Raw genomic sequence first — 8,940 nt, 5'->3', positions numbered from 1 at the left:
ATACCGACAAAAGTTAGTCAAGGGGGAATTCCTCTTTTTTATTCAAAGTTTAGGTCTAGTTTTCCATTTTTTGTAGCCCCTTTTTTTTATATATTTTAAAACAAAGGGAGACGTTCAGATCTTTAAATTGGCCACATTCATGAAGCTTCTGCGTAGTTTGGCTTTTGTTTGTGATTTCGAATACATATAATTCGGATTCGAGATATATTATAATTTATATGTAAATTATACACATGCAAAGGTAGGTGGACTATAGACTATAGAGGATGGAACCACGCAAGTATTGACACGTACACGGGATAAATTTACCTTAATGATCCAATGATATTCAATGTGTGAAATATTGTTAGTGATTTTACAAACCTGGCTTGATTCAAGAGATTTTGAGCTTATTCCCTTAAAATAAGGTCTCGAGTTCGAGTTTTATGAATGAAAAAAATTCACATTTGGAGAGCAAATCTACACTTACTGAGGGCCTAGCTCGAACCGAATTATTCGGGATTTCTTGAATTTTCGAATACTAAGGTGGATTTAAGAAATATATTTATATATATTATATTCTTAGTATTAATTATTTAATAGCACAACGTTAACGATATTAGTGATTTTACAAATGTGGAATGATTCAAGACATTTTCGCTAGGGGCAAAGGCCGCGCTTCGCTGCGGCAATCGGTTATAATATAGGAATATTATATATTTGTATCATTATTTTTTCCGATAAGTTTTTGTATTATTATTATTATTATTATTATTATTATTATTATATTGTTACTTCTCTAATTACATTATCTTACTATACCATTCTTGCTAAGCACCTATGTTGTTATATAAAGTACCTAATGTAAATCTTAGAATAAAAAATTTAGCTCAATATTATTAGTTTATAATATACAAGACATGAGTTTATTAATGAATTTAATGAAACTAACCATTTTATTAAATTATTCATATTTTTATTGGTTAGTCGAGATCTTATAAATTTATTACTTATAATGTTTTTTTAAAATTAAAAGAGAAGGATTTAATGATAATAATTTTTTACCAAAATAAAATGGAAAATGATAGAAGAAATAAATGCGGGATCTATTAGAACCTGAGACATCACAGTGAAAAGTATGCTAACACTTTAATAGAACTAAATTCATCGTTTTTTATCCACGTATTTTATACATAGAAAGTTGTGCAGAGTATCATTTTCAAGGAAATAAATACATGAGTATAAAAATGATACTACTCCACTTTTGCAAAATGTGTAATGTCCTTTTCTTTTACTCTCTATTTTGGGTCCGGACTTCACTCGACCGATCTCCTAGTATGAAAGGAATTAGTTAAATGTATATGTAAATGTGATATACTAATTTTAAAATTATTTGGAAGATAGGAGAAGTAATTAAAAGGGGGAACAAATATGAAAAGCATTCAAAGTTCGTAAGAAAAAGTAAAAAATAGGAAAGAGAAGGGTAAAAAACAAAAAAAAACAAAAAAAATAAAGATCATAATGGGGTGGAGAGGTTCGAATCCATGTAATTTGGGAAACATGAACCACTCTCTTACCGCTCCAAATATAGTTTTTGTGTTCTTATTTATCAATGAAAGTGGGAGATGGGACACTTGGTAGCATTTCCGTCACTCATGATGGAACAACAGTTTTAATAATATATATATATAAAGAAAGATATCATAACTATATCTTTGAACTTTGTTGAATAAATTACACATCACTAATTTCTATACGAATTCATGCAGCGCGTGAAGTAATACCTAATTCCTTTTAATTTAATTTTAACGATAAGATATGAAGAAATTAATTAATTCAATTGATGTGGAAGTGTCGATGATACACAATAGTGTTTTCTAAATGTGTACTGATAAGAATTTTCGATATATAAATATAAATATGCTTGAAACATCATCCCCGCTACACTATATGTCGCAGGAGAATTAGGGGGAACATCACTAAGTAGTAAAATGAAATGTAAGATATTATGATCGTCGGATCTCATACTTGGCATGACTTCGTGGGGTCCATCAAACAAGACATAACCTTAAATAGTAATACCTGTCCTTCCAACGGCGAGACAACATCGACCAATGGAGGGGACCTGTACCAGGACCAAACCTTTTAAATCAGATGTCTTTTAGATATATTAAGCTAAATCCAGAAATAAATAAATAGATATACATATATATAATTTAATTAGTTAATAATTCATATACACCCGTCGTTTTCTGAGTCAATTTGGGGAGTGCGGCGCCGAGAACCTCGGTTGAGTGGGGAAGTAAAAGTCGAATCAAATTCTATTAGAAGGTTGCCAAGCATGCTTAGGATTCTTAAAACTTCTTTCACATGCATATCTGTATCGGCACTATCGGTTAGGCTTCCCATTTTTCTCATGCAAATTAATCAATTATTAGTTACTATATATGGATTAAAGACTCGATAATGACATGGAGTGAGGGAGAATTATCTTGATATGCATTCTTTGTAAAAATTAACCATTTCACATGCATATCTAAATCTGCATGATTGGTTTCGCTTCCCATTTATTTCATGCAAATTAATCAATTATTAGTTGGAGAGATTGGATGTTGACAAAGGAGCGAGGGAAATTATCTTGACATGCATTCTTTATAGCAATATGTTTATGTAATATCAATTAAGTTATAATACATATATAAAAGCTCACAAGGGGAAGAAGAAAGCATTACGTAACTAAATTACAAAACTTTCAACTCCATATTGAATTGACCTTTTAATTCTAGATCAATAACTTTTTTTTTATATTGTTTGTGACATAATCGAAGTATTTTGATTATTTGTTTATACTATTTGTATATAATAATATATAATTAATTTTCTCAAAAACCTTAAAGTTTCAATTATAATATATATAAAAGCGTGGAGCGGAAGGAGAAACTGAAACGTAACTAAATTACGAAACCTTCAGTTTCATATTGAATTGACATTTCAGTTCCACTTTAATGAATTTTTCTATATTTCTTTTGCCTTATATATTCTACGTATTTTAGTTATCCGTCTATATTGGTCGTTCGACCATATAGGCTAACCCTGTTAGGATTATTAACTTTCTATACTATATGTTATTTGCAATTGGGCAAATTACAAAAAAAAAATCCAAATTTTGTAAAAAGTCTCAGTTTTGTCATAAATTTTGTTTTGTAACAAAAAAAACCATAAGTTTTCTAAAATGTCTCAAAAATGACCTCCGTTATAACTTCCGTCAATTTTTGCCTACGTGTGACCTACGTGGACTGTTAAAGGGACCCACCATCAACAACAAAAATTGACGGAAGTTATAACGGAGGTCATTTTTTAGACATTTTAGAAAACTTATGGTTTTTCTGTTACAAAACAAAATTTAGGACAAAATTGAGACATTTTACAAAACTTGGGTTTTTTTTTGTAATTTACCCTTTGCAATTTCATATGACTATATTACACATTTGTTTGCCAATGATTTTACCTTTTCATAATTTTTATTATGTAACTTGATAAAACATTTAACTTTTTTTTACATATATTTATATATTTATTTATTTGTATGTCATATAATTTAATTACCAAATGTCGATCTTAGCCAAAAAAATTATCTAATTACGGCCATATAATAATTTACTAAAATTTACCCCGTAATGTGCTGCTCTAGGCTAGTTATTATCAATTTATGAAAAAATAGCTTCTAGCCCTCAATTTTTAATCGTTATTATGTTTTCTTCATAAATCATTTTTTGAACCGAAGCTTGTCCGCAACCTTTTCATGTTTGTTTATCTCAGTCCTCTCGTCACTTTTCTTTCCTTCCAAAATCTTGACCTCCACATTTTCCGCCAATAAAAATAAAATTTCAAAACTAAAGAAAATAGAAAAACATATAAGAAAAAAAGAGAGAAAAGATAGGGGAAGAGGGAGAGAGAGGGGGTGGGGCCTGTCGGTGGGCATTTTATAGGCCTTGGATCCTTCTTTTTTAATATTACTAGTTGGAGGGCCACGTGCATTGCACATGGTTTGCATCTCTACGAACAATTAGCATTCCAATGGACGAGAACAAATAAATTGTTTTACTAATAAAATTGAAATCAACTTTTTACAATAAGATTAAACTTCCAAATAAATATCTGTGTAAAGCGTTATGCACATTTAGATAAAGAAAAATATTAGAATAAAATATAAGTTAATGTAATATGGGCATAGGTCACAAAAAAAAAACTCTTGAAAAATCAGAGCAGTCCAAAAGGTAAAGAACATGGCACCAATGCAAGTGCATTTGACTTGGTAGTTTGATATCATAGCTTGGATATGACTTGGTAAATCATACTGATATCACAAGAAAAAGTATTTGATGGATGATTCTTATTGATAGAGGGAAATGATTGGAGAGACCATAGTCGACTCCCATGATTTATTAATTGGGAGATATGTGGCTCATATTGTGAGGCTACATATCGTAGAGTTCATCCTAAAACTTGGGGACGGAAAGTCAATTAGAAGCGTACCAAACAGCGAGCACTCAAAATCCACCCACTCTATTAAGAGTTTTTAGAAAGAAAGCTCTTTTTTTTTCCTTTTTCCACGTAGGTTGCATCCATTAAGAAACTACATCTGTAAGGAAGAGGACATATAAGATTTTACAGTAGCAAAAGTATAACACGCAAAACTATGCCATCTCTAGAAGAGAGCAAGTTCAATGCAAACTAAATAGACAAGAGACAAATCAAAATAGCATAATAAAGGCAAAAATAACATAGTGAGAACCAGAACCTATGTTGGACAGAAGGTACAGTAGCTTGGAGATAACAACCGAACCAAAATATCTTTTTATAATATAAAAATATAATTAGAGCAACTACTTGTAAATTTAAAGACGAAGGAGGAAAAGAACAAAACACAATGAAATATACCAAGGCTAGTATTCATGCTAGAGTGATGCGAAAGAGAAGAGGACTAGCTAGTAATAATGGACAACAACTGGAGCAATTGATATTTTAGTAACCAGCATTCTGCCTACAACAACTAGACTCGTCCTTTTCTTGTTAGCATGACTCTCGTCCTCTTTTGTTTAGTTATTAGTCGACTATACCAATTGCACTATGCGGGCGCAATTTTTTTTTCCCTTTCACCTAAATGAATGCATAATTAAAGAGTACATCATGAGCTATAAGTAATGGACCGGGTAGATAGTATACTGATGACATACATGCTAACATACAACAGAATTAAAGAGGGACAAGATAAAATATAAGTAAAAGTCATATTAGAGCTTATATTGAGCCATAGTGGCTAGATGATGAAATTTTTTCTTTTGGTGCAAAGGATAATGCGGATTAAAGATTATATAGTGAGCGCGCGCCGCACCCGCGCACGCGCGCGCGCGCACACGCACACACACACATTCATGCTGGAAAGGAATCTCTATTGTGTCACATAGTAAGCAGAATTGTAGCATTTGGTACTGAAAAATGCAAAAGCAACATAGAAGTAGTCAACTCCAAATAGATGGATAAAGGCACAAGTATCTTAAAAGCGTGTAATAGGCAAGCATACATTAAAAGCACAAGCTAGTATGACTAATGGGAAAGCATGACTAAGAAACTGACCAAATGTAAAACCAATAGGCAAACTGCAAAGTAGTTGTAAGGCGGAGGAAAAAAAAAGAGCTCACCTGAGTCTATGGCATTTGAAATAGCAAGAGGTAGAACGAGAGCTTAGGCCCTACACCTATATGAGAAGAAATATCATTGCATTTGGCATCTAATGAGGTGCTGTGAGATAATGATATTGTAAATTGCATTCCAGAAATTTGATTAGCACAAGAGAAAAGATGAAGAAAGAACATGTCATGGCAACAACAAGCCAAAAAAGGAATGTACTAAATTTGAAGGTCTAAAAGCATAAGATAGAATCGAAGATGGCAATAGCTCTTGTAATGTAGTCGGAAGAAGTTTAAAGTTTGTATTATGAAACTTGTGGTAACAAATAAAAAATAGTGATATTACAATGGCTTTAGATTCTTATAGTTCATATTCTATAGTTCAAAGCAAAACTGGGGAATGATAAAAGAGAGGATTGATTAATTAAAACAGCTAACCACAAAGGAAGGAAGGAAAAAAAAGACAAGTTTGATACTGTGTGTATGTCATCCATGCCCCCAATTCTACGGAATCAACACAATCAGTATTGAAAGTGTTTTACTATATTATGGACTATTCCTACATCCATGTTAATAACTTAAATATCTCAACTTTGCATCGGATTTAGAGAAGAGCAGACCAAGTGATAAATAGAGTGCTGCCAAAACTGATATAGAAGAGATTGGTAAACCACTTTAAGCATGGATGAGATTCTGCCTACTAATGGCTTCAACAGCTCTAGCTTGTAAGATGAAGTAACGAAATTGACCATGAGTTTAGGTAGAACAGTTGCATTGTGTTATCTCTAAAACATGTTTTTTTTTTTTTATAAGTTGACGGGGCAAGGCTCTAGAAATTAAAGAGTACAGAGATTGGGTGTAACAAGCCCAGAAAAATGTGACCTAACAACAAAGAATCTAAGCCATTAGGAATAGTACCTAAAATATATGCAATCCAAGGGGCGATGAGATAGCCCGCCTAGCAAGCCTATTAGCGCATGAATTTCCTTCACAGAGGGTGTGCCTAGTCAAAATCTCACAGTCCAATAGAAGCAACCTTCTGATATCCTCCACCAAACACCGGAATAGAGGATTACAGTGCATCCCCTCTTAGATTAAATCTCGATCACCAGAGAATCCATTTCAATAATAACCTTCCGACAACCCGGGTCCCAAATATGTTTAAGCCCAATGTAGATACCCCATTTTCTGATAATTAAGTTTAAAAGGAAAAAAAATAGATTTTGGAAAGTCTCCTTTCAGTCCCGACCATTAAATGCTTGAGAAATTCAACATGGGAGCGAACATCATAAGGAGACAAACCTGATTCAGGATCTCTTCAATAGTCTTGGAGAGCTTCCAAAACCTATAATAATAATAGTAAAGGCATATAAAAGATCAGGACAATGATGGCGAGTCATCTTCATAACAAATAAATATAAAAGAATGATGTACAGTCCCCATGCACATTAAATTGCAAATTAGTGCAAGGGATAAATTTCACACCAAATATCATACCTACCAATCAGCATAATTGCTTTGCAGTAAGCACGAGATTCAGAACTTTCTGAAAGAAGCCAGGAGCGTGCTACTGCAACGCATAGTTGTGAGTGCTATTTAGCTGGTCTAGTGACAATTACTTTAGAAACCATCTTTGAGAACCAAATGAAAATTGCATCTAACAAAGAAAGAAAGTAACAGTAAAGCCAACAACTAACATAAAAAAGGTACCATTTCCATGAAAATAGAAGCAACCACATGAAACGATTGAAAAAAATCATTAGCGCAATAGAACACTATCATAACGTTCATCTCAAATACATATGGCCAATTGTCAGTCGACATTTCACCTGTTTGCTACCAATCAAAAAGGAAAAGAAAAAAAAACTGACTTCTTTGGAGTGAAAGTAGATCGATTGGTGGCTTGAAGCACGGGATGACTGGAGCAGGCTTTTATCAAGCAGGTTAGAAGTCGAAAATGGACGAATTGGTGGCACATAGCATGGGATGACTGGGGCAAGCAAATGATCAAGTAGGTTGGAGACGGTAGATGGAAGTAGAAATAGAGGGAGGAGATGAAGGGAGGTTGGACATTCTTTATGTGTGAAGCAATATAAAGTTCATGATTTGAACACCAACACAGGAGCAAGCGTGATAGAGAATTAGCGAAAAGCCATGAACATCTGAAAGGGTCCGGAAGAGGCAGCAAACCTTGACACTGCAGCGCTGCTCGGTAGGCGCGGGATTGGGGCTAAACAGTAATAGATAATTTTCGATCTTTTTCGATTACAAAAGAGAGAAACAGGCCAACGCATAAGCATGGAATGGATTGGAGATGCGGTAGAGCATGGGAGAAGTAGACGCACAGAATGGATAATAGAGCACCGTGCAGGAAAAATGGAGAAGGGAGCACCAAGAAGGCAAGGCAGAGGTGACCGCTCATTGTGTTTGGCTGTGACAAGTGCAGGCTAGGAGAAGAGGAAGCGAAAGCAAAAACTTTTTTTTTTTCATTTAAACGAAAAGGCACAAGGTTAAAAACACGCGAATGTGTCTAATGAACCAACCTCGGGCCAGAACAACTTTGCCATCATCCAGATTCATTTGGAAGCGCAGTAGTGGTTGTATAGGTGATTTTTTTACTGATTTTTAAGTAGAAGTAGTGTTTGGTACAGGCTGGGAGAAGAGGAAGCGGAAGCACAAACTTTTTTTTTTAATTTAAACGAAAAGGCATAAGGTTGAAAACACACGAATGTGAAACAAATGGGGATGCTTCTCTTTTTTTTTTTATATATATAGAGTAGTATATACGTGCTTATAAAACTACATCTATTTATTCTCTATTTTAAACATAATTTTAATTTCAGTAGTTTCAAATTGTAATTTTCCAAGTACTTTTACTTATTTTAAAATTAATATTTATTTTTCAGTAATTTATTTCAGCACTTTCGTTCCAACAACACTCCCAAACTGTGTCACCATTTGCATGAAATGAATGGAGCCAAATCGACATACAATATATAAAAGTTAAAGACAAATCTTTGGAACTTGCCACATAAAACAAAACAAACCCCTTATTGCGTGACATTTCAAGTTCTTATGAGTAAAATTGTGGCAGGTGTATTATCATTATGCATCAATCTCGCTTCTAAAAGTTGGAAAAGCATACAGTAATTGAAGAATATAAGTCAAATATATATAATGGTTACTAATGAATGGACTGTAAGGAACATCCTTTGAATTTGAACGAATTAACTTAACTTAAATGACTTAGGCTAAGTTTGGGAGTGCGGTG

General features: G+C 33.4%; 1 long non-coding RNA gene across 2 annotated transcripts; it reads right to left on the bottom strand.

The window, feature by feature from the left end:
• Positions 1 to 1,109: 1,109 nt before the first annotated feature.
• LOC116187143 lies at positions 1,110 to 8,204 on the bottom strand. Of its 2 annotated transcripts, XR_004151999.1 has the most exons (5): positions 7,860 to 8,204; positions 6,972 to 7,014; positions 5,682 to 5,737; positions 4,516 to 4,621; positions 1,110 to 2,104 (listed from the first exon to the last, which is right to left on the bottom strand). It is a non-coding gene; the product is annotated as an uncharacterized LOC116187143 (long non-coding RNA). The 2 variants fall into 2 exon arrangements; XR_004152000.1 differs by lacking the exon at positions 4,516 to 4,621.
• Positions 8,205 to 8,940: the final 736 nt, after the last annotated feature.

This window comes from Punica granatum, chromosome 8 (genome assembly GCF_007655135.1).
Source record: "Punica granatum isolate Tunisia-2019 chromosome 8, ASM765513v2, whole genome shotgun sequence".
NCBI lineage: Eukaryota > Viridiplantae > Streptophyta > Magnoliopsida > Myrtales > Lythraceae > Punica > Punica granatum.
Note: the sequence above shows the minus strand (reverse complement) of the source record. Positions and strands in the feature narration are given on the sequence as shown.